Source organism: Pseudonaja textilis, chromosome Z, assembly GCF_049901715.1.
Source record: "Pseudonaja textilis isolate UNSWEBS1 chromosome Z, rPseTex1.2, whole genome shotgun sequence".
Taxonomy (NCBI): Eukaryota; Metazoa; Chordata; class Lepidosauria; order Squamata; family Elapidae; genus Pseudonaja; species Pseudonaja textilis.
The window spans coordinates 124,559,295-124,585,811 of NC_142008.1; the positions used below are offsets into that span (position 1 = coordinate 124,559,295).

A 26,517-nucleotide genomic window follows, 5' to 3' on the forward strand; every position below is an offset into this window, starting at 1 on the left:
TCAGGAGCGATCCCTCCCCCTAGCCAAGAAAACATTGCATCCTGCTCCCCGAATAGTCCTTACAGGTGGTCCTCACCTTACGACCATGACTGAGTCCAAAGTTTCTGTCGTTAAGTGAAACATTTGTCAAGCGAGTTTGTGAAACTTTCTATGCCACTGTTGTTAAAAAGTGAATCCCTGCAATGGATCAGTTTTAGAAAATAAGACTGTGTAATGAATATGATAGTAAATATTAAGTGTTTTGCAACACGGTTGTTAAAAGAATCTGGCTTCCCCACTGATTTTGCTTGTCGGAAGGTCACAAAAAGAGGACAGTAGGACCTTGGGACTCAGCAACCATCGTTAAGTATGAGCCAGTTTGCCAAGCCTCTGAATTCTGATCGAAGATGTCTCCGAAGGCGTTGAAGGCAGTGGTGGGGTTCAGCCAGTGTAACAACTGGTTCGGGGAGCGCTTGCGCGCTTTGTTTTAAAAACGGCCATTTTCAGCACTAAAACTTACCTTCGGCTGCAGCCTTGCTGAGGAAAACAGCTGAGCTGTGGCCATCCACTGTGCCGCGCGAATCAGCCGGGCTTCAAAACACGGAAATAAAAGACAGACTAGGGCAGGGCCAACTGATTGCTGGAACTACCAGTTCATTCAAACCGGTCTGAATCGGCTGAATCCCACCCCACCTGGTTGAAGGAATCCCTGCATTTGTTAAGAGACACGCGGCTGTTAAGCGAGTCTGGCTCCCCCACTGACTGTCCGAAAGCCGCAAAAGGGGAATCGCGTGACACCCCCAAAGGACACTACAACCATCATAAATGTGAGCGAGTTGCGAAGCGTCCGAATTTTGATCGTGTGACCGTCGGGATGCTACAATTGGTCCTAACTCTCTTTTTTTCCTAGTGCCGTTGTAACTCTGGACGCTAAATGAACTAAGTCAAGGACTGCTTGTATTTTCATGCTTGCTCACTAGATCATTCATTTGGGGAGGGGGGAACCGCTCTTAAATGGGGAGAGGGGAAGACCTGGAAAAGACCCATTGCAAAAAGCATTTGTCCACAGCGGCTGTTTTCTCTCCTTTATGAAAAGCGGGAAGCTGTCCACTCTAATGGGCAATTAGTCTCTGCAAAATTGCACTTTGAGATCCGGCCATCTTTGTTTGCGGAGAGAAAAAGAGCGAGAGCGAGTGAGCGTGTAAAAAGCATGTAACAGTTCAGAGCTAGTTTGGTGAGGAGGTGTGGTGGTGGGGATGTTAGCTGGGATCCAGGCAGAAATTATTTGCTCCATTAAACTGGCCACTTCTGGCTTGCCTGGGGCCCAAGAAATAAAACATTTTTTTAAAAAAAATATACATGCTTTCCTCATTTTAAAAAAAAAAATAGAGTAGCTGTGAATTATTATTATTATTTTTGCACTCTCCTGTATAATGTTACCAACCCTTTGCTCCTCTCTTCCACAAAGGATCTTCTATGATTTTTCAAGCTTGGCCCCTTTAAGAGAAGGTGGACTTTGAGTCCCAGAATTGAGAATTCTGGGAGTCGAAGTCCACCTCTCTTAAAATTGTCCAAGTTGAAAAACACTGTTAAGAAACCTCGCATAGGGAGGCCTAGAGCCTTAACTTAGGACTTCAGCAAGGCTGGCTGGAGAATTCTGGGAGTTGAAGTCCAAGTAAACCTCTTGTAAAGTTATCCAAGTTGAGAAGGACTTGGCTGATCTTTCTTGTTCCTTTCTTGGGATGGAGAGCAACTCTTGAAACGATAAAAGTAAATGGCAATTTCCTGGCTCTGGATCAAGGAAATACCTTAGTTACAGATACAGATTAACTGAACCGGAAGGAACCTTGTAGGTCATCTAGTTCAACCCTCTGCCCGAGCAGACCTTACTACACCATTTCTGACAGATGGCGGCCAGATTTTTTTTCCTCCATTTTTTTTTAAAATGCCACCAGCAAAAATCACTTTGCTCTGATCCAACTGACATTGGGTCTCTCTGTCTGTTTGTCTGTCTGTCTGTCTGTCTATCTGTCTCCCTGTCTCTCTCTGTGTCCATGTGTCTCTGTGTGTCTATCTGTGTCTCTGTCTCTGTCTCTCTGTGTGTGTCTCTGTGTCTGTCTCTCTGTCTCTCTTTCTCTGTCTGTCTCCCTATCTCTCTCTCTGTGTGTGTATGTCTCCATCTCTCTCTGTGTGTACGACTTTCCCTGTGTGTCTCTCTCTCTGTGTGTCTCTGTCTGTCTCTGTCTCTCTCTCTCTCAAGGTGGCCAGATCAAAACCAGACCTTGCGGGTTCTTTGTCTCCCAATTGTGGTCTTTCGAAGGTCTAGGAGAAGCCCGCTTTGGCACGGCAGAGAGCCTGCGGTGTGGCATACCAGCCTCCTTCTCTCCCCGCTGCCTAAATGCATTTGTGTCATGCAAAACGGCATAACGGCCCTCATTCATATGGAAGAAGGCTTCCCTCCCCAGCCTCTGCGCCACTGGTAATCCGAAAACCCAGATCTTTTTTCCCCTGGAATGAATAAATAAGAATCAGTGTGTTTATATGGCTCTCCATCCGTTGTGGCTGTACGCACGTAGTCAGTAAGGCTAAAAGGCCCCCTCTTCTCGGCTATGGATCAAGGTCCAAATCTTTACAGGTAGTCATTAAAGAATAACAGAAGAACTGAGTTGGAAGGGACCTTGGAGGTCTTCTAGTCCAGCCCCCTGCTCAAACCGGAAGACCCTATACCATTTCAGACAAAATGGCTGTCCAATCTCTTCTTCAAAACCTTCACTGATGGAGCACCCACAACTTCTGGTGGCGAGCAGTTCCACTGGTTAATTCTTCTCATGGTTAGGAATTTTCTCCTTAATTCCAGGTTGCTTCACTTCCTTCGATCCTTCCTTCCTTCTTTCCTTCCTTCCTCCCTTCTTTCTTTCCTTCCTTCCTTCCCTCCCTCTTTCTTTCTTTCTTTCCTCTTTTCCTCTTCCTTCTTTCCTTCCTTCCTTTCCTCCCTCTTTCTTTTTCTTCTCTCCTTTCTTCTTCTTTCCTTCCTGCTTCTCTTTCTTTCTTTCTTTCTTTCTTTCTTTCTTTCTTTCTTTCTTTCTTTCTTTCTTTTTTTTCTTTCTTCCAAGGCAAACAACCCGGCTCTGGTTTTTTTTTTATCGTTTCAGAATGGAATACAGCGACTTGCGGTCTTAAGTTTCAGGAGAGCTGAATTCCAATTGAATTTCAGGACAAAAAGAAAAAAAAGAAAGAAATTCACTTTTTCGTATCCATCTCTCCCTTCCCTTTTCCCGTCTCTCTCCGTGGAGACAATTATTCCGAGCGCTGATGGGTTTCGTTCCAGCTGAATTGCCCTGAACCCCCAATACGGCTCCTGGTGGGGGTATGTATCCATGTGGTTTTTATTCCAGTTTCCTTTAGTATTATTATTATTTTTTCCCTGCACGGATATTTGTTGATGCTCGCCGATGGTTACCTTAGTTCAGTGATGGTGAACCTTTTTGCTGTGGGTTGCCGAAAGTGCGTGCGCATCGGCACCTACAATGCAATGTGCCCTGACCCCCGCGCATGCCCAAGCCACATCCCCGCCCCTCCCTTACCTGCACCGCACATGCATGCACCTCCCAGCTAATTTTTGGCCCATTCGAGGGCATTTTTGCCCTCGCAAAGGCTCGAGGGAAGCCTCTGCCTCCTTGGGAGGCTGAAAAACGGGCCTTCCGGAAATCCCGGAAGTGCCTGTTTTCAGCCTCCGGTGGGCTTCTGGAGCCCGGGGGAGGCCATTTTCATCCTCCCAGGGGCTCAGGAGAAAAGTTTGGAGCCTCCGGAGGCTGCAAACGGGCCCATTTCGGCACTTCCGGTATTTCCGGAAGGCCCGTTTTCCGTGCAGGTAAGTTTGGCTGGGACTCGCATGCCCGCACAAATGGCTCTGCACGCCACCTGTGGTACGCGTCCCACAGGTTCGCCATTACAGCCTTAGTTAGTACAGATGTCAGCAACCTACAGCTCTGGAGCTGCATGTGGCTCTTTGAGCCCTCACCCTCCCCTCCCAGTCATTCCTCATCTGGCCTGAAAAGGTAAAACACAAAAAATAGAAACGAGAGGGAGGAAGGAGGGAGAGAGAGAGACCCACTTCCCACGGAAAACACTGGGAGCCACAAAACCTGGGTAGGCGTTGTAGGGTGGGTGGGTCATGTGACTGAGAGGGAGTGGCGTTGAGTTGGCCACGCCCACCCCAGTTTTGAGGCTCGCGGTGTTTTCTTTTCTGTGGGAAACGGGTCCAAATGGCTCTTTTGAGTGTTGAAGATTGCAGACCCCTGCCTCAGTCGGTTGTGGCCGACGCCGTGTGACAGTAGGCCGAGACGGCGAGCAGGGAAATATTGCAGAAGCAAAGACCCCGAAGGAAGGATGTAGAAGTTGCAAACAAAGGGAGAAATGAGGTCATCTGAAAAAGCTGAAAAATATCTCTTTTTTTATCCCCGCCAGTGCTGAGAAGCGCGAGGAGGACTTTAAGAGAGTAGCTTGAGGGCTGCCAGCTGGAAAGGATTGCAGAAAAATTGCAATACGGGGAGTCCACGAGTTACAGAGCCTGAAATCTTTGTTGCTAAGGGAAACATTTGTTAAGTGAGTTTTGCCTCATTTAACAACCTTTCTCACCAGAGTTGTTAAGTGAATCACTGCGGCAGTTAAACGTCGTGAACCCCTCCTCTGGGACACTGCAACCATCATAAATACAAGTCAGTTGCCAAGCCTCCGAATTTTGATCACGTATCCACAGGGAGGCTGCAACGGACGTGTGAAGTGTAGTCCTTGAGTTACAACAGTGACCGTTCAAAGTTACAGCGGCACTGGGAAAAAAAATGCCCTTGCGACAGTTTTTCACCTTTAATGACCGTTGAGGCATCCCCGCGGTCGTGGGATTAACATTCGGACGCTTGACCACGGGTTCGTCTTTATGATGGTTGCAGAGCCAGCGGAGAAGGCGGCTTCGCTTAATGACCCGCGTGACTCATTTAACCACCGCAAGCGATTCACGTATAACGAACGTGGCAGGAAAAGTGTGGGTAAAACTCACGCCATGAATTTCCGACCGTAGGCTGTGCCGGCTGGGGAATTCTGGGAGTTGAAGTCCACCAAAGTCCCCAAGGTTGGATCTTCTCTCTGGCTTAGAAGCCCCCCAAAGTCTGTTTTCTCCTCCTGGTTCTTCCTGAAAAGTCTGCTCCACATTTTGCAAGTTTTCTTCACAAAGAGAGGAAGGGAAAAAAAAAAAAGACTGAGAGAAAGAGAGAGAGAAATCCCACAATAAGTCACCGACATTTCTTCAGCCCAGAATCACCTGGGGAGAGCCGCATTCTTCCCAGGGTCCTGACGGTTTGCCCTTCTCCGTCTCCCCTGGACTCCCACCGGAGATTTTTTCCCCCTCCGTTGTTTTAAAAACTCCTGAGCCAAATTCTTCTGGCAGAGGCCTTATCGTGTGAAAGGGAGCGCCCGGAGGATCAGCTGACGGGTGGGGAAGGAGAGAGAGAGGGAGAGATAGAGAGAAGGAGAGAGGGAGAGAAGGAGGGGGGAGAGCGAAAGAGATGGCTGAGAAAGAGAGAAAGAGGGAGGGAGGAGAGAGAAAGGAAGAGAGAGAGAGAGAGAGAAAGAGAGAGAAAGAGAAGGAAAGTGAGGGAGAAAGAGACAGGAAGAGAAGGGGGAAAGAGAGAAAGGGAGGGAGAGAGGGAGGGAGGGAGAAAGAGATGAGAGAGAGAAAGAGAAAGGGGAGGGAGAGAAAGAAAGAAAGAGAAAGAGAGAAAGAGGAGGGAGGAGAGAGAAAGGGAGAGAGAGAGAGAGAAAGAGAGAGAGAGAGAAGGAAAGTGAGGGAGAAAGAGACAGAAAGAGGAGGGGAGAAAGAGAGAAAGGGAGGGAGAGAGGGAGGAGAAAGAGATGAGAGAGAGAAAGAGAAAGGGGAGGGAGAGAAAGAAAGAGAGAGAAATAGAGAAAGAGGGAGGGAGGAGAGAGAAAGGAAGAGAGAGGGAGAAAGAGAGAGAGTAGGAAAGTGAGGGGGAAAGAGACAGAAAGAGGAGGGGGAAAGAGAGAGGGAGGGAGAGAGGGAGGGAGAAAGAGATGAGAGAGAGAAAGAGAAAGGGGAGGGAGAGAAAGAAAGAAAGAGAAAGAGAGAAAGAGGGAGGGAGGAGAGAGAAAGGAAGAGAGAGGGAGAAAGAGAGAGAGAGTAGGAAAGTGAGGGAGAAAGAGACAGAAAGAGGAGGGGGGAAAGAGAGAAAGGGAGAGAGAGAGGGAGGGAGAAAGAGATGAGAGAGAGAAAGAGAAAGGGGAGGGAGAGAGAGAAAGAAAGAGAGAGAAATAGAGAAAGTGTGGAGAGAAAAAGAACAAGTGGGTGACAAAAGAGAGGGGAGAGAGAGAGAAAGAGAGAGAGAAAAAATGGGGGCGGGAGAGAAAGAGAGAGGGGGAGAGAGAAAGGGGAGAATGAAAAAGAGAGAGAGAGAAAGAGGAAAGAGAGAGGGGGAGAGAAAGAGAGAGAGAAAAGATGGTGGCAGGGAGAGAAAGAGAGAGCGGGAGAGAGAAAGGGGAGAGTGAGAAAAAGACAGAAAGAGAGAAAGGAGAGAGAAAGAGAGAGAGCGGGAGAGAGAAAGGGGAGAGTGAGAAAAAAAGACAGAAAGAGAGAAAGGAGAGAGAAAGAGAGAGAGCGGGAGAGAGAAAGGGGAGAGTGAGAAAAAGACAGAAAGAGAGAAAGGAGAGAGAAAGAGAAAGAGCGGGAGAGAAAAAGGGGGAGAGTGAGAAAGAGAGAAACTGCACTGACGGCCGGTACTCAAACTTACAGCCACCACAGCACTCTCCCCCCCGCCATCATATAATCAAAATCCAGGCACTTGGCCACCAGTTCGTATTTACGACGGTCGCAGCATCCTCTGTGTGTGTGTGTTTGTGTGTGTGTGACATGACTGCCCTTTGTGGAACATCCCCCCCCCAAAGCCTGTTTCCAACAAACAGAATCAACAGGGAGGAGGGAAGCCTGACTCACTTAAAGACCACGCAATTCGCTTAACACTTGCAGAGATTTGCTTAATGACCGTGGCAAAGAAAGCCTATAAAAATCGGGGTGACGACCGCAATCCCCAATGACCGCATTTCCCCCCCACCTTCCCCCCTGGGCAATAGAAGCGGCAACGGAGGTCGTATCTTGAGGACTAGTGATTTGGTAGTAGTGGATGGAGAGATCTTGGTTTGTGACACCGGCTTGGTTGCCGTTTTGAAAAATGGTTTTACCAAGTCTGGTTTGTTTTTTGTTTTTGTTTTTTGTGGGATTTTTTGAGCCGATTCTGACATTTCTATCAGTCAATTCTCACTTTTCTTGCGGGGGGAACTTTATTTTTGTAATTTGGGGTGAGAGGTAAGCGGAAATATTAGGATTTATATATATATATATATTTTAACAACAGGGCAAGTTCACAGCCTGTTCTTGCAAACCCTGTTCCCGAAATAGTCCAGCTTTTGTGCAGAAATTTGGGTGACCTGGATACACTTTTCCCGAAGCCTTTAAAACTCTTAAGGTGCATCGTGAAGGCAATTACAGCAAGTCCTTGACTTATGGACCGCAAGGGAATGTGTCCGTCGCTAAGTGAGATGCTGGTTGCACCCGTTATGGCCACCTTCCTCGCCACCTCGACTTATGACCACAATGGAATGCATCCATCACTAAGCGAGACACTGGTCACGTGAATCTTGTCCCTGTTATGGCCACCTTCCTTGCCACCTCAACTTACGACCACAATGGAACCCGTCCGTTGCTAAGTAAGACACTGGTCATGTGAATCTTCCCCCCATTATGGCCACCTTCCTTGCCACCTCGACTTACGACAGCAACAGAATGTTTCTGTCGCTAAGCGAGATGCTGGTCATGTGAATCTCCATTGCTGAGCCAGATAACTATTCAACGACTAATTTTACCACCTTTTATTGCTGCAGTTGTTAAGTGAAGCTCGGGGTCATTAAGCGAACCCAGCTTCTTCTTTTATCGACGACTCGTCGGAAGTCAGCTGGGAAGGCCACATACGGTGATCCCAGGATCCCAAGGTCCTTACAACGGTCGTAAATACAGGTAGTCCTCAAGTTATGACCACAAGGGAGCCCAGGATTTATGTTGCTAAGTGAATCGCTGCGGTTGTTCAATGAGGAAGATGTGAATCTGGTTTCCCCACAGATTTTGATTATCGGAAGGTCACAAAAGGGGATCGTGCAACCCTGGGAGGTTGCGGCCATCGTAAATCTGAGACAAATGTCCCAAATTTTGATCATGTGATCTCATCACAACTGTAGGTCATCGCAAGAGGCCGTCGCCTAAAATGCAATGAAACGAAATAAAAGAGGATGGAATCGTGAAAGAATTCGGGGCAAAATTAGGCTGGAGCCAAAATTAAAAATTCCTTTGAAAAGGAATATAAAAGTGGCCACCTTAACTTTCAACGCCTGCAGGTAGAGGATTCAACCGGTCAAGCTCGGAGCCCTGGATTGCAGGACCAGCATTCAACTGGTCAAGCTCCGATCCCTAGAATGTAAGACCTCCATTGAACCAGTCAAGCTCCAATACCTGCATTGCAACATCCCCATTCAACTGGTCAAGTTCCAAGTCCTGGAATGCAAAGACCCCCATTTAACAGGTCAACCACTGAGTCCTGGATTGCAAGACCCTCCCATTCAGCCCGTCCAAGCTCCGATGCCTAGAATGTACCAACAGCCATGAAACCAAATTTAAGAATTATGCACTATGAAAGTGGAACGAACACAGCTGGGCAAGACCGGGTGGAGCCATTGGCCGCTTCCCAGAATGCTCGAGTGTGACATCATCCCCACAGGACCCTCCCACCACAACCGCCGTTGACCGGTCGCTTTCTGGAATACACCCTTGCTGTATATTTCCTGGTCGCCGGGAGCCCTTCCCAGTTATTTCAGTAGGCTAATTTTGAGGTCTAGGGAGGAGGGGACTCCATTGGTAGAGAAAATGGAGGAATAAACCTCAAGAAATGGGGTACCCCTGCCCCCCTTGGTGCATTTAATTTGGGATTATGTGTGGATTAAGTAGCCTGTGTTTCCCAGTTTTGGTATCTTGAAGATGGGTGAACATCAACTCCCAGAATTCCCCAGCCAGCCAGGGGAATACTGGGAGTTGAAGTCCACTTGTCCAGCTACTAAATTTGAGAAGCATTGCTTTGGGAAGACAGACCCCAATGCAGCAGATTTTAGAGGCCGGAACGGGGAGGTCTAGCCTTTAACAGGATAGACGTCATAAGCGTTGATTTTTGATTTTCGCTGTTTCCTCCACTTAATTTACACCCCAGCATCTATAAACAAAACCCAGGCGAGGTTCCGGGCTCTAAAAGAGTTTGTAAATTAGGAGAGAGAGAGGAAGGGGAGACGAGGAGAAGGGAGGGGAAGGCAGCGGACGAGATGATGAAAGCATTGTATTAAGTTCTTTTGGAGGGTTTTATGGTGCCCTTTGTTGTACTATTAGCTATATTATCAGCAGAGGCTGCGATGAGAGAGAAAATCAACGCCAGAGGTGAAGCTTTCAGGCACACGAATAGCTGTGTTTGCAGCATTGGCTAGGATTAGGCAGCCTGCCCCAGGCCTAGGGTGGTCCAAGGTTATGGGGGGGGGTGGGGTGGAGGATGATGGGAGTTGAAAGAAAGTGAACCGGAAGAGGCGGTCACTTGCAGACAACTCTGGAGAGCAGTAGTGGGTTGAGTAAGGTAGGATAGGAAGGATAGGGTAGAGTTGAATAGAGTAGACACAACTCTGTGGTGCGGTAATGCGTTGAGTAGAGTAGAATAGAATGGGAAGAGCAGAATTGATTTGAGTAGACCCAACTCTGGGGAGCAGTAGTGAGTTGAGTTGAGTAGAGTAAGGTAAACAGGGTAGACTGGGTTGAGTAGAGTTGAGTTGAGTAGAGCAGGAAACAGTAGTGAGTTGAGTAGAGTAGGATAGAATGGATAGAGTACAGTTGAGTACAGTTGAGTACAGTTGAATAGACACAACTCTGGAAAGCAGTAGTGAGTTGAGTAGGATAGAATGGGTAGACGGGTTGAGTAGAGTTGAGTAGACACAACTCTGGGAAGCATTAGAGGGTTGAATAGAACAGATACAATAGGGTTAAGTTGAGTAGATGCAACTCTGGGAGACAATATTGGGTGAAGTAGGCTAAGGTAGAATGAATTGAGACAACTCTGGGGAGCAGTCGTGGGTTGAGTAGAGTAGGATAAAATGGGTAGAGTGGATTGAGTAGAATAGGGTAGAATGGATAGAGAAGATTGTGCAGAATGTAGAAGTAGAAACAACCCTGGAAAACTCTAGTGGGTTGAGTAGATTAGGATAGACTAGAGTTGGTGGAGTAGGGTAGAGCTGAGTAGAGACAACTCCGGGGAGCAGTAGTGGTTGCACAAAAGGGAAAGAGAAGCAGTGATCTCCCCAAGACATGGTCAAAAAAGTCAAAATGGCAGCCAGGGTGGCACAATTGACTTTCTGGACCATACCTTATGGACTACCTCATGAGAGGAATTAAGAGGTTTTTGGTCATCCATAGTGGGCAACATGGAAGACTTTCCTTCCCAGCAGTTGAGCAGAAGGCTTCCTTCTACAAATCAAGATCTTCAGTTGGACCTCCTCAAGTCCTATCTGAAAGCTGGGTGTGGGAGGATCCCCTTCCTACTCCAGCCCCTGCTCCTCTCTCTCTCTCCAGGTCATGGCAGCCCACGTCCCGATGGCCCCTGGTCTTCCCCAGATGCTGAAGGCAGGAATGAAGTACTTCAGCGGCTTGCAGGAGTCCCTCTTCAGCAACCTGATGGCCTGCAAGGTCTTGATGCAGTGTCTACGCACCTGTTACGGCCCCTTGGGACACAACAAACTGGTGATCAACCACCTGGGCAAGATGTTCCAGTCCTCCCACGCCGCCACCATTTTGAAGGAGCTGGAATTGGAGAGCCCCATGGCCTGCCTCTTGCGTTCTGCCGCCGAAACGCAACAGGAAGAGACGGGGGACGGCACGAATTTCGTCGTCCTGCTGGCTGGGGCCCTGCTGGAGAATGCGGAGAAGCTCCTGAGATCGGGCGTCCCCATGGTCCACATCCGAGCAGGCTATAACATGGCCTGCAAAGAGGTCCTACGGCTGTTGCCGGGCCTCGTCTGCATCTCGCTGAAAAACCCCCACAACCAGGAGGAGGTGCAGTGCGTCATGCAGTCCATCATGGGCAGCAAATTTTTCGGCTACCAGAAGTTCTTGTCCAAACTGGTGGCCACGGCCTGCATCACAGTGGCGCCACCTGACCACACGGCTTTCAACCCAGAGCACATCCGTGTCTTCAAAGTCCCAGGGGTGGCATCTTGAACTCCTATGTCTTGGAAGGCATGCTCATCCCCACAGAGGCTGAGGGCATCATCAAGCGAGTGGAGAGAGCCCGGATCGCGGTCTACTGTTGTCCCTTTGGCACCTCCAAGATAGAAGCCAAGAACACGATCATGTTTGAGAGCGCCACCCAGATGAAGAACTTTGGCAAAACAGAAGAAAACCTCCTCGTTGAACGAGTCCTGGGTCTCGCGAAAGCTGGGGTCAACGTCATGGTGGTGGGCGGAAGGGTGGAGAGTCTGGCCCTCTTCTACGCTGACCGATGCAGGATCATGGTGGTGCGGCTGCCATCCCGGATGCAGCTCCAGCAACTGTGCCAAACGGTCGGCGCCACCCTACTGTACAAGCCCACTGTGCCCTCACCTGAGGACATTGGACACTGCTATCGGGTCTACACCACTGAGATCGGCAGCACCATCGTCCTGGTCTTCAGTCAACACGGTACACCATGTCCTCTGGCTACGGTGGTGCTCCGAGGTGCCACCGGCGAGATGCTGGACTGTCTGGAAGCAGCCGTCCAAGATGGAGTGCAGGTTTACAAGAACCTGGGCACCGATGCGCGGCTCTTGCCAGGGGCTGGCGCCACAGAGATGGCCCTCTCAGTGCGCCTGAGCACTCTGGGCACGTACTACCCTGGATGTGAGCAGTATGGTATTTTGGAGTTTTCCCAAGCGTTGAAAACTCTGCCAGCTACCCTGGCAGACAACGCAGGCCTGCCGGTCAATGAGATTATGGCCAAAATGGAAATCCAACATCAACTGGGCAACCAGAACACCGGCATCCTGCTGGGCGTGGAAGAGGCCAGCACCATGGATGCTACCACGGAAGGCATACTGGATCCATTCCTGGTGAAACACCGAGCTATTGTCCTGGCCAATCAAATAGCAGTGACGTTGTTGGGTGTCAGTGATATCATGGTGGCCAAGAAGAGCGGGGGTCCCAAGCCACGAGGTGATAACCCCAACTGGGACAAAGAACCAGACATGTTGGATTAAGAGTTTGGTCAAGACCCTCCTATTAGTAAAGCACCAGGCCTGCTCTGCGCAGCGTCTCCGTCCTTTTCATTTTTGACTAATAAAATCTTGGTTCCACCTCAAAAAGCTTCTTGCTTTCTATCCAGCATTGAATAGTGGGCAAGACACACGTTTGGTTTTCCAACAACATCCATCATGCCTAACTTCTGGATCTGCCGGTCGGAGCTGATATGAGTTGCGTTCCAAGGATGCAGAGAACAGAATTATGGGGAAAGAACCAGAATCGGAATAGACCTTGGAGGTCATCTAGCCCAACCCCCTTTTTCAACCATTTCAGATAGATGGCTGTCCAATCTCTTCTTAAAACTTCATCTAGTGATGAAGCGCCCACAACATTTAGTGGCGAGCATTTCCGCTGGTTAATTGTCCTCAGTGTTAGGGAAGTTTCTCCTTAATTTCAGGTTGCTTCGCTCCTTGGTGAGTCTCCATCTGTTGCTTCTTGTCCTGCATTTGGGGGCTTTGGAGACTAAATTGACCCCCTTCTTCTTTGGGGCAGACCCTCAAATACTAAAATATTGCTATCCTGTCGTTACCCCTCCCAAAAAAGTCTTCCTTTTCTACAATTGTTCTTTGTATGTTTTAATCTCTGGGCCTTTGATACTCTTAGTTGCTCTTCTCTGCACTTTTCCCCAAAGTCTCAACCTTTTTTGTAACGTGGTGACCCAAACAGGGTGACGTATTCCAGACGTGGCCTTACTAAGGGTTTTACAAAGCGGCGCTAATCCTTCACGCGATTTGGATTCTATGTTTATACAACCAAGGATTGTATTAGCTTTTGGGGCCGCTGCTGCACAAGTCTGGCTCAGGTTTGAGGGTTGTCCATCAGGACAGGGGTCTCCAACTTTGTGGCAACTTTAAGACTTGTGGACTTCAACTCCCAGAGTTCCACAGCTAGCTGTGGAACTCTGGGAGTTGAAGTCCACAAGTCTTAAAGTTGCCAAGGTTGGAGACTCCTGCACTAGGACTCCAAAGATCCACCTCGCAGTCCCGGTTTTCGAGCCAAGCTTCACAAATCTAAACGCCCCCCCCCCCAATCGAGCCCAAAATTTCTGTCACTAAGTGAGACCATTGTCGAGTGAGTTTTGCCCCCCCGCCTTTTGCAACCTTTCTTGCCTCGGTTGTTAAATGAATCGCTGCAGCCGCTGTTAAGCGAATCTAACAACTTTGCGTATCAGAAGGCCACAAAAGCGGATCGCATGACGCTAGGAACACTGCGCCCGTCATAAGTATGAGCCAGTTGCTGAGCATTCGCATTTGGATCACCTGACCACGGGGATGCCACAACAGTTATAAGTGTGGGAAAACAGCCTGGTTTTTTTCAGTGATGTCGTGACGTCGAACGCTCACAAAATGTGCTGCTTTTAAGTCAAGAACTATTTGTAGTTTACCACGAGAAGAAATTGGGGTGGAAATAGGATGCGGGGGTCTTTTGGCTCTGGTCTGTGCCTGCACCTGCAGCTCTTCTACCTCCCTATCCAAAAGCGGCAATTAACAAATGTGATTCCCCGTCCAGGAGTAATTAACTAAACGGCCTGCAACGAGGCCCGTTTCTCCGTAATCAATTAAACAAACCCAGGTTGGTTTTCAGGTGCAGCCGCTCATTTGGGCGAGGAACGTCATGGGCTGGGTGGAGACGCCAGCTGGGGGGGCATGGGGGAGGAAGCAAAGGGGGCAGCTCCCCAGCCTTGCCTAGGGGAGGGAAGACCCCTTCCCTTCCCCCAATTTAGGATTAAAGTAAAGGTAACGGTTCCCCTCACGCATCCGTGCTAGTCGTTTCCGGCACTAAGGGACGGTGCTCATCTCAGTTGCAAAGCCGAAGAAGAGCCAGCGCTGTCCGAAGACGTCTCCGTGGTCATGTGGCTGGCGGGACTAAACGCTGCCGAAGCTGCACGGAACGCTGTTTCCCTTCCCACCAAAAGGGTCCCTATTTTTCTACTTGCATTTTTTTTTTTACATGCTTTTGAACGGCTAGGTTGGCAGAAGCTGGGACAAGGAATGGGAGCTCACTCCGTGACGTGGCGCTAGGGATTCGAACCACTTGAACTGCTGACCTTTCTGGTTGGCGAGCTCAGCCGGTGAGCCACCGCATTCCTTTTATCCAATTTAGGATAGTGGCCTTTTAACGGTACGAGGTGTACCGCTAAGTTTAGAAAAAACCAAAATTGTATTTAGCAAAAAAAAAAAAAAACAAGCAGAAAAGAAACGGGCGTGTTCAAGTCACCTTCCACTTATGTTCATTTAGTGACCGTCCAAAGTTACAACGGCCCTGAAAGAAAAAGAGGCATTTCTTACCCTTTCTCACCCTGCATCCCTGTGATGAAGCAATCAAAATATCAGGAGTTTGGCATGTACTTATAATGGTTGCAATAACCAGTGTAGTGGTGTGATTTTGGTGACTTTCCAACCGGCAGATTCAACGGGGAAGGAGGGTCCCTTAACTACGTCGTGATGACAGTGGAGATTTGCTTAATGACGGCAACATGGAATGCTGTGAAAAGGAGGCACACCCCGCTTTGCACGTGTCGCTTAACGACCAGTTATGAGCTCAGTGGCCCTTGTAAATTGAAGGCCAGCCATATTTGGAATATATGATCTTAATTCACCTTCCCAAGCCAGGAAGACGTTGGCTGGCTCGCCAAATTCCCCAGCTATCCGGATGGCCCGGATTTTTTGGCGTGGCGGTCCACTGCAGTTCCACTCCATGCGTAATATTGGATCACACACAGTGGCCAGCCCGGTTGGGGGGGGGTGGGAAGCTTCCAAAAATAAGGGGATTGGGGTGAGGGCTCCCCCCACTGTCCTTCCTCCCAAACCCAGCCTGGATGCGACACCCACAAACAAAAAACATGCGTGCATTTTGGAATGGAAAGCCAGCTCTTCCCAGCCTGTTGCTTCCAGACTCCAGCGAGCATCCGGGGAAGGATCTCGCAGCGCCCGCCAAGCCAGGAAATGCAGCCAAGCAGCCCCGGCGAGGGGTTAAGCTGGGTTTGCGATGATTCATTCGGTAGTGTTCCGGTTCCAAGCGGTAGCCGGCTCTGGTGGCAAGGATAACAAATAACAGATAATCAGAGTTGGAAGGGATCTTGTAGGTCATCTAGTCCAACCCCCCCCGGCCCAAGCAGGAGACCCTCCACCATTTCTGACAGATGGCAGTCTAGACTCTTCTTGAAAGCCTCCAGGGATGAAGCTCCCACAACTTCGGAGGGCAACTTCCGTTCCATGGGTTGATGGTTCTCACTGTTAGAAAATTCCTCCTTATTTCCAGGTTGAATCTCTCCTTGATCTGTTTCCATCCATTATTCTTTGTCTGGCTTTCGGGTGCTTTGGAAAATATATTGACGCCCTCCTCCTCCTCTCTGGGGCAGCCCCTCAAATATTGGAAGGCTGCTCTCCTGTCTCCCCTGGTCCTTCTCTTCACTAGACTAGCCAGGCCCAGTTCCTGCAACCGTCCATCGTATGTTTGAGCCTCCAGTCCCCTAAAATCATCCTGGTTGCTCTTCTCTGCACTTTTTCTAGAGTCTCAACATCTTTTTTTATAGTGTGGTGACCAAAACTGAATGCAGTATTCTAGGTGTGGTCTTACTAAGGCTTTATAGAGGGGTATTAGCACCTCCCTTGATCTTGATTGTATCCCTCTGTTAATGCAGTTTAGGATTGCATTGGCTTGTTTGGCTGCACACGGCTGGCTCCTATTTAGCTGGATGTCCACTAAGACTCCAAGATCCCTCTCTCAGTAACTGCTATTAAGCCAGGTTTCACCCAGTCTATCTGCGGATAATGCACTGTTCCATGCTTTAATATTTTCCAAATATCTGCGGTTGAAGGCTCATCGTGGATAAGGGCAGAGAGTGGGATTCCACTGGTGTAACAACCAGGTCGCCCGAACCGTGTCGAACCTGTAGAATACAAACCCCTGGATAAGGGCCTCTTGGGGACAGAAGCATGAGGACTAGTTACCTTCTTCCTATTTTAATTTGCTCATTGGGTCTCTCTCTTGGGTCATCCATGAATAGTTGCACAAGAACTCAATCAGCCCTCTGGAAGGCAATTGGTTGGTTGCGCATCGCTTTTGTTGCAAAATAGGGTCAAATGGTGCCTGTTTGGCTCTAAGGTGGACACACACCCAGGCACACATGCACGCAACCACAGAGACACATAAACCCACTGCACCCTCTGCATGAGGAGCTTTGGAGCAAAAACTAGACTTCTCCAATTCTTTAGATTCAGACATTTTGATCTCCATCGGGGTGACAAGCTTTAGTAGTAAATCTACGGCAATTTTCTTAACCGTGCTGACTGGGGGATTCTGGGAGTTGAAGTCCACTGATTTTAAAACATGCTGACCAGGGAATTCTGGGAATTGAAATCCACTCATCTTAAAGCATGCTGGCTGGGGAATTCTGGGAGTTGAAGTCCACCAATCTTAAAGCATGCTGGATAGGGAATTCTGGGAGTTGAAGTCCACCAATCTTAAAGAATGCTGGATAAGGAATTCTGGGAGTCGAAGTCCACCTATTTTAAAGGGTGCTGGCTGGGGAATTCTGGGAATTGAAATCCACCTAGTTTAAAGCAGGCTGGCTGGGGAATTCTGGGAGTTGAAGTCCACCATCTTAAATCACGCTGGCTGGGGAATTCTGGGAGTTGAAGTCCACCAATCTTAAAGCATGCTGGATAGGGAATTCTGGGAGTTGAAGTCCACCAATCTTAAAGCATGCTGGGTAAGGAATTCTGGGAGTCGAAGTCCACCTATTTTAAAGGGTGCTGGCTGGGGAATTCTGGGAATTGAAATCCACCTAGTTTAAAGCAGGCTGGCTGGGGAATTCTGGGAGTTGAAGTCCACCCACCTTCAAATTACCAAGAATAAGAAGGGTCGACTCCAGCAGCTCCACCAACAGCCAGGCCCCCAGCAAGGGGCCTGGAGATTCCAATTCACCTGAAACCCCCCCTCCTCCAGCACTTGGTCTGAGGGGCTTCATTTACCCCCAATGGCGGGGTCCTGCTAATGGGGACCTGGCGGCCCAGACTTCATAAAGTGGGCCCGGGGTCCAGCTGAGCTCTGGATTAAATGGCAGCCATCAATGATGGAACTAAGCCGTGGGGGTGATTTTGAACAATTCTTAGCACAGTGGGGGGGTTGTTAGTCCCCCCCCACCCCCGCCTTGGGTCCATGGACGATTTCTTTTCCTTCCTCTCCAAAGTCTTCTCGGGAACAGAAACCTATGAAAAGCAGAGCAAGGCCAGGACACAAAAAGCAATAGGAGAATGACCGTTTTAACAAAATTGGAAGAGACCTTGGAGGTCTTCTAGTCTAACCCCCGATTCAAGCTACATACCATTTCAGTGGCTGTTCCGTCTGTTTTTAAAACCCCCCAGGGTTAGAGCAGTGTTGGAGCAGCCACTGATCAATTGGAAGGGACCTTGGAGGTCTTCTAGTCCAACCCACGATTCAAGCTACATACCATTTCAGTGGCTGTTCAGTCTGTTTTTAAAATCCCCCAGGGTTGGAGCAGTGTTGGAGCAGCCACTGAACAATTGATTTGGGATTAGTGAACAACAGAATATCTGAGTTGGAAGGGACCTTGGAGGTCTTCTAGTCCAACCCATTTCTCAAGCATTTCTATAACAGATATCACCATTTCAGATAAATGGTTCTATATCTATATTCAGATATTCTATATCACCATTTCAGATAAATGGTTCTCCAGTCTCTTCTTGAAAACCTCCAGTGTTGGAGCACCCACAACGTCTGGTGGCGGGCAGTTCCACTGGTTACACGTTCCCATTTAACAATTTCCTGACAATTTTTTGTCGGGAAAATTAGTTCCAAGTTACTTCTCTTCCTTGATGAGTTTCCATAAGTTTCCATCTGTTGCTTCTTAACCTGCCCTTAGGTGCTTTGGAGACTAGCTAAACTTCCTCTTCTTTGGGGCAGCCCCTCAAACATCTGAAGACTGCTCTCATGGTGGTAGACTTTAGGAGAAATCCTCCCATACTACCACCTCTTACAATACTAGACAACATAGTATCAACAGTAGAGACCTTCAAATTTTTATGTTCTGTCATATCACAAGGCCTAAAATGGACTCCTAACATCAAAAACGTCATCAAAAAAGCACAACAAAGAATGTTCCTTCTGCGCCAACTCAGAAAGCTCAAACCGCCCAAGGAGGTGCTGATCCAATTCTACAGAGGAATTATTGAGCCTGTCATCTGCACCTCTATAACTGCCTGGTTTGGTTCTGCAACCCAACAGGACAGACCAGAGGATAATTAGGACTGCAGAAAAAACAATTACTACCAACCTGCCTCCAATCGAGGACCTGTTATACTGCACAAGTTAAAAAGAGTGCTGTGGGATAGCCGGTTTGAAGGGCTTCGACGACAGACAGAAATCCGGGATCATGCGCGGTTTCTGTCTGGGCTCACTGCTGGAGCGCCCCGAGCTGGCTGGTTTCGGGGCTTAGCCACCCCATAGAGGTGGTGAAGAGTGGGGAGACTGCCAGCAGGGTCGAGGAGAGCCGCATCTCTCCTCCTCAGCTGGCCATTACTCCCTTTACTGAAGGCGATTGCAGCGGTGGTCAGAAATGGCCACCACAAAGAAGAACTCGACTGGAAAAGAATGTGCAGGAGGAAGATAAGAAGTGAAAGTTTTGGCTGACTGGGTTAAATTGTAAAAGCAACAACCAAGGTACCCTGGAATTTAAACTTACAAAAAATAACATCGCTCCCAAAGAAGAATCGGAAGCAGCAAAGGAAAGTGAGAAAGGGAAAGGTTTGGCTTTTCCCCCCTTCTCTCTCCTCCCCTATACTGACAACTAAGAGACTTAAATAAGAAATTGGAAAAATCCACTTTGACACCAATAGGCAATTAAGCTGAAAATAAAACAAAATGCCAAAGGGATAATAAAGATTTATGGACATTAAAAACTTTCTTTTTCATAAGCAGGAAGGGAGAGAAAGAGAATAACAGCAGGATCCGGAAAGAGGGAGGAGACTGCCTGGAATTAAAAAGAATCTAAAGTAAAACTTCAACAAGACTTCTAAAAAATACATTTTAACTGAAATTTGCAACTAAATAGTAACCCCAGGAAGAGAAAGTGAAAAAAAGAGCAAAAAAGAAACAGCTTGCGTGTATTTGGATTATTTGGTGATCTTTGGATTTTTGGTTATTATATTAGAATGACTAAAATCAATCGGGTGGTTGTTTAAAAATTTATACAACGGCACCACTTCTGGATGAATTGAAAATGGAACTTAAAAAGTACAAAGAAAATGCACAAGAAGGGAAGGGTTCTTTTGGCTTTGTTTTTCAATTCTTAGAAATGGAGATTTGGAACTATGAGAAACAACAAGAAAAGACTGCAAAACAAGAAGACTGGGACAAAGAAGAAGCCATCTTTAATGAACAAGTAACTCTATGTGGGGAAGAAAAAGGAAAGTGGGGAAAGAGGATGGAGAATTTAAGACTTAAAAAAACAAATAAAAACAAAATAAAAATAACTCGAAAAATAAGTATAATATTAGAAAACAATAGAAAAGGGAAATACAGAAGAGAGAAATAGAGGTAGAGAGACAAGGGGGTAAAAAGGGGAGAGAGAAGAAGAGAGGGAAGAAGGAAAGGAAAAGAAGTTACGAAGGACCGGAGCAAGATATAGAGAAACAGGACCTATTTAGAGACAATGGGTGAAAATCTAACTGAAAAAGGGATTCTGTAAAGGTACATAAGATTGTATTGTTATATTAGTAATAGAAATAACTTTAGAAAATTGGAAACAACATATGATTAAAATGAGGGATAAAATAGTTAGTGTAATTTAGTGAAATGTTTGTGAATAAAATAAATGAAATAAAAGAAATGAGAAAATTGAATTAGGAAGGAACGGGAACATTTTAATTAGTTAATGTTTTATAAAATATAAGTGAAGAAGGGGGCAGAATTAACTATGGAAAGCTTATAATTGTTCCCATAGAAGTATGATATTTAATTGAAAAGTAATGTTAAAGATGTTAAGACTTTAATGAATATTAATATTAATGATAGAATTGAATTGGAATGGAATGTGTTGTTTTAATTATATACATTTATAGTTTTTTCTTTTTTTAAGAATACAGTGTGTACTTTAAGAATGTACCAAGCAGAATCTGAATGGAAGTTATGTATTATATTGAATGTTACAACTTTAGGGAAAAAGATATAAAGGCGTCGTACTCCACTCAGTAACTACAGGAGAAATTTTGTTTAATGAGAAAAGATAATAGATAATTGAAACAGGACAGACAAAAAATATAAATAAAATGATTTGAATTGAGATAATTAAAATAAAATTGAGAAAATTAAAAGAGGAGAGAAGCTATGCAGAAAATGTAAAATAGCAATAAGATATGGAATAGAATATAAAAATGAGCATGAACCTGAATTTGTGTCTGTACGAAGAAATGTAACCTGGGATTACGCTGCTTTCAAAAAAGATGTTTTATTTGTATTTTTTTTCTCTTTGTGAAAACTCAAATAAAATTTACCCCAAAAAATGAAAAGGAAAAGAAAAAGAGGGCTGTGAAAATATCTACAGACCACTCACATCCTGACATAAACTGTTTCAACTCCTTCCCTCAAAACGACGCCATATAGAGCACTGCACACCAGAACAACTAGACACAAGGGGAATTTCTTCCCCTGAACGCCATCACAAGTAATTCCCACAACACTGTCCAACTAATTACTAAGTCTGCGTTACTATTACTGTTAATCTTCTCATCACTCCTTATCACCAACTCCTCCCTCTTGTGACTGTATGACGGTAACTTTGTCGCTTGTATCCTAACGATTTATACTGACTGCTTCCTAGTATGATTGGATTGCTTATTGTACCCTATGACTATCGTTAAGTATCGTACCTGACGATTCTTGACGAAGGTATCTTTTCTTTTTATCTACACTGAGAGCATTGGTACCATGACGAATTCCTTGTGTGTCTAATCACGCTTGGCCGATAAAGAATTCTATTCTTTCATTCATTCGTTCATCATGTCACCCTTAGCCCTTCTTTTCGTTAAACTAGATATACCCAATTCTTGCAACCATTCTTTATACGTGTTTTAGCCTCCAGTCCCCTAATCCTCTTGGTTGCTCTTCTCTGCACTCTTTTCAGAGCCTCAGCATCTCTCTCTCTCTCTCTGTATGTATGCATGCATGTATGTATGTATGTATAACTGGATGGAGTATTCCAAGGATGGGCAGGAGGACATATCCTATATCGATTCCACCGTTTATTGCACTTTGCAATCTGTCTGTTGTCTGTCTTCCATGGAGAAGCTGGATCTGGAGAAGAGGGAGAAGAAATGGGGAAGGGGTGGTGAGGGAGGGAGGGAGGGAGGGGAGAGCAGGAGGAGGTCTCTCAGTCACCGCAGGAGGGCTGCGAGGAGAGGTGTGAGGAATCAGAGGTGGAAGAACAGGCAGGGAAGTGTGAATGTCGGAGGTAGAGGAGGGAGCGGGGGGTGCGGGGGTGGGCATGGCGGGGAGGGCGGGGAGGGCGGTGTGGCGGCCAGGGGTGGCATCGCAGGATGGGGAATGAAGGCCGGCAGAAGAAATGGCACTAGGATGGGGAGGGGGTGTCTTGCAAGGGGGCACACGGGCCTCTTTAGGAACCTGGTTTCGTCGAAAGCCAGAGTGGGCTGCGTGGAATATCGTAACCTGGTTTTCTCATCCAGTCTGAAGTGGTTGTAGGGTGTTTCCTGCCTGAGCAGGGGGTTGGACTAGAAGACCTCTAAGGTCCCTTCCAACTCTGTTCCGTTCCGTTCCGTTCCATTCCATTCCATTCTTCCATTGAGAGGTGGGAGGTGGTACTTCAATTCCCAGCATTCAGAGCAAACAGGCTAAGCCTTCTAGGACCTGAAGTCCTAGAGAACACTTGCCTTGGGAAAACAGAACAAAATGAACTAGGAAAGGACCCCTTCTCCCCCTCCTCCTTCTCCTCCTCCTCCTCCCTGCAAACCCATCTTAACACTGATGATGTTACCTAGTTGGGTCATGAGACGTCTGCAAGAAAACCACCCAGCTCAGAGATCACCAAGGATCCCACATTCCTCAACTGCTGGCTGAGGAATTCTGGGAAATGAAGTCCACCCCAGGCTCTCCAAGACCGAAAAATCACTAAGAACAGACGTAGTATAGATGACCGTATCTGGGGCAAGCCTCCCCTGCCTAGCTTAGCTATAAAAACGTTGGGTTACCTTGTGGTCGTACGGTGATGGGCTCTCTGTACAAACCTCATGACTGCAGTGATTCACTTAACAGCGACACCAAGCAAGGCCATGAAATGGGGGGAATACTCCCTTAAGCAACCATCTCACTTAGCCCCATAAATTTGGGGGTCCTTTTTGGGCCTAAGCCAAGGACCACCCTATTGTCCTCCTGGGAAAACCTGGTGAAGAAAGGCAAAAGCCGCAACCGTCCTTCGCTCGCTTGCCCGGCTTCACCGAGGCCCATTGGCGGTTGCCAATCTTTTCTCGGGCCTCTGGCTGGAAACAGGATTAAACCCGAGCGACCACCGCGGGACCCAGAACATCAGTTGGACAGAAGAAGGAGATGACCTTTCCTGGGCCTCCCCGATTTGGCACACACCTTTCCGGACGCTAAATCAGTCCAGCTGCCGAGGCCAGACACTTATTGCAAAATAAAAAGAGAGAGAGAGAGAGAGAACAGAAAAATTCTTGGCTCATTGTGGGATTTCGACTCTTTTGTCCTGTCTGCTTTATGTCCGGCTGGCCTTTCGCTCGTCTCCGTTTCCTCGACAGGTTCCCACCGAAAGATCTTTTGAAGGCACGAAGCTCCAGGAGACCCGGCTTATTCTCTTGGCGTGTAAAAAGCCAACCTTTCCAATCCGTCAATATTTAACTTCGCCGTGGGGGCCACGCCACAGCGCCTCCAACCCACTCTTCGGGGGCCGGAGGTTCTCTATGTGCCCGCCCTGCGTCGCCCACCCCATGGTAGGCGGCTGTCGTAGTAACTGGCAAGGAGGGAGACAGGCTGGAAAAGCGAGGAGATCCAGGGGTTAGGGGGCTATTTTCGGAGGGGAAGACCCCTTCCCAAACTTGCAAAGTGGACACATCAGTTTTCTTCCTGAGATCCAGCTTGAAGAGGAAACAGGGATATTCATTTCCTTGAATCTCAGACCAGGAAGTGAATTCTTGACCGTTCTTCTCAACTTGGCCAGCTGAAGATGGGGTGGACTACAATTCCCAGAATTCCCCAGCTATTTCCCCCCATGCTGGCTTGGGAATTCTGGGAGTTGCAATCCGCCCATCTTCAGGTTACTGAGGTGGAGAACCCGATTCACCATTTGGGATCTTCACTTATGTCTCCCTTTTTTTTGAAGGTTGACGTGATCTTATAGGATCACCAACATGATCACCAATGTCTGATGGTGCATATGGCCAGCGGTGGGACTCAAATATATTTAACAACCGCTTCTTTGCTCCTAATGATTTCTTCCAACAACCGGTTCACCAAACTGCTTGGAAAGTTAACAACCGGTTCTGGTGAACCGGTGTGAACCGGCGGAATCCCACCACTGGGATATGGCATAACAACAACAAGAAGAACATGATCTTTCCTGGTCACAATCCACAGTCCACCAAAGTCCTCGCTATGTTTCTCCTGTGGGGCGGGACACCCTAAAACGAGCTTCCTTGCAGTATCTGTTGGACAAGAAACTTTTAAAAGCCTTGACCAGGGGCCGTCGCAGAGCGGGTTGGCTGTCCTCAGAAACAGAAAGCGGGTTGTGTGTTCTCAGTCAGCTGGTAGCATCTGGATGAACTTGGTAGCTATGCAAGGTCAGAGCTGATGAGAACCTGGTTGGGGAACCCCGAAATTAAGTCTATTCGGAACTCAGAGAAGGTTCCCACTTCTCTACAGTTGTCCAGAATATTTCATTGAGATGATCATGGACAACCGTGAATCAAGGTCCATCGGAAGATCTTTTTTACATTTAGGTGGTCTCAAGCCAGCTTTGAGAACCAGGGTTAGTGGCTTGATGGACCTGAGCCAATGGTGGCTTCTCAGTGGAACCGAGTCATGATGTTATACGGACGGCTTAGGACCACCATGGAGTCCAACATTTCTGTTGTTAAATGAGACATCCGTTAAGTGATTTTCTAACTCCTTTTACCACCTTTCTCACCACGAATGTTATGTGAATCCCTACAGCTGATAAATTAGCAACCTGGTTGTTAAGTGAATCTGGCTTCCCCGTGGATGTTGCTTGTCAGAAGGTCGTAAAAGGGGTACGCATGGACTTGGAACACCGTAATGGTCGTAAGTAGGAACCAGTTGCCAAGCGCCTGGATTTTAATCCCGTGATCGTGGGGATGGGCAAAGGTTGTAACTATGGGAAATGGTCATAAGTCACGTTTTTCAGTGCCGTTGTAACTTTGAATGGTCACTAAATGAACTGCTATAAGTCAAGGCCCATCACGTTTTCCCCCAAAATAAGACCCTATCTTATTATTATTTTTTTATTTTTGCCACCCAAAAAGGCACCAGGCCTTATTTTCGGGGGAAGTCATCCACTGACTAACCTCACTTGCACGCGTCCCCTGCCCCCAGGTTCCTTTTCACTGTCAGGAACGTCTTCTTCTGCCTGAAGGCCTCTGCAGCTGATAACAACCGATAACTCTGGATCGATCCAGAGCTTTCTTATCAGCTCCAGAGGCCTTCAGGAAAGCCTTGCTGGCTGCAGAAGAAATGGGCCATGGCGAGGCAAGTTAGGGTGTGCAAGGCCCGGCTAGTAAGTAGGAGGGCAGCTCCACCTCCGCCATTCTCACCCTACCTTAATCTTTACCCGTCAACTCTGGAGTGGGTGGGGTCTTAATTAGGGCTTATTTTGGAGGTAGGATATATTGGACACACGTGTAAAAAAATCAAGCATGGACTTACTTTCAGAGTAGGTCATATTTTCAGGGAAACAGGGTATTTTGTAGTATCATCGTATCCCGTAACCGCACAGGGGCTCACCCAAATGAGACCCCTGTGTGGGACACAGATGGTCTTTTGCAGGAGACATGGACTAGCCATGGCTACCTCCCAATCCTGGACTATTATTCTGAATAACAGTCATCTACTTTGCAGGAACACGAGCTGTTTTTTGGGCGGTGGGGGGATAACCTGTGAAAATGGCAAAATTAGCCATTACGACAAAAATCAGCGGTTTTAGCATTAATACGCCGTGTTCCTCCTTTCAACTTCGCCCCTCCTCGCCCTTTCCCTCCCCCCCTGGCCCCTTCCATCGAGGCACACTAATGCCTTTGCACGCTTCCAATGCACAAAACCATAATTGCACACTTCTCTCCAAACAGCCACACCGGGGATTGCCAGATGAGAGGCTGGGGAAAGATAATCAAGGCCTGATTGGCTGCCGTAATACTCCCCGCTGAGTTTTCTGGCCACTGAATTTTACAAGGATTGGTGGTGGGGGGGGCAGAAAATACATCCCCCCCCAAACACACCCTCCCAACCGAGCCGGTCCCCTTTCACCTTTGGGTAACAGCCACAGCCACAGACCAGCATGCAAAAGAAACCATGGCTTGCATAGCAACAGGGCGCGCGCAGATTGCACCTTGAGCTGTGCCTGCTGCACCGCTTCCAGGGGAGGGGGCCAAACAGATGGGAGGTGGGCGGGGAGAAAGCAGGCAACCTACTCAGACACACCATGCCAAACCGTGGAGATCAGAGTTGCTACATAAAAACCCGAAATGTCATTAGCGTTATTTTAGATGGAAATGCAATCAAAGCTTCTTCACGTTCCTTTTGTCTTAATTAGGGACTATTGATAGGTGTTTCTTCCTCTCGAAGCGACAGAGTGCCGGGGTGTTGTGCAGATTAATAAACTTTCTTCCCCGGTTTTCCCCCCGGCCCCCTCCCCACCTCAAGAGCCCTCAACCCCCAGGTAGCTCACCTCTGCTCTGCTCTCCCAGCTCAGCCTGTTCCACAGCCCAGAGGTGAAAGAGACAGAGTTGTGAAATTACACAGCCAACAGCCAAGATGGCACCTTAATGGGTGTCAAACGCAAACACACACACACACACACACACACAGACATAGATACAGACACAGACACAGACACAAAGAGA

General features: G+C 47.6%; 1 pseudogene; it reads left to right on the forward strand.

Moving 5' to 3' along the window:
* The first annotated feature begins 10,696 nt into the window (after positions 1-10,696).
* LOC113451147 (T-complex protein 1 subunit theta pseudogene) lies at positions 10,697-12,351 on the forward strand (annotated as a pseudogene).
* The last annotated feature ends 14,166 nt before the right edge of the window (positions 12,352-26,517 follow it).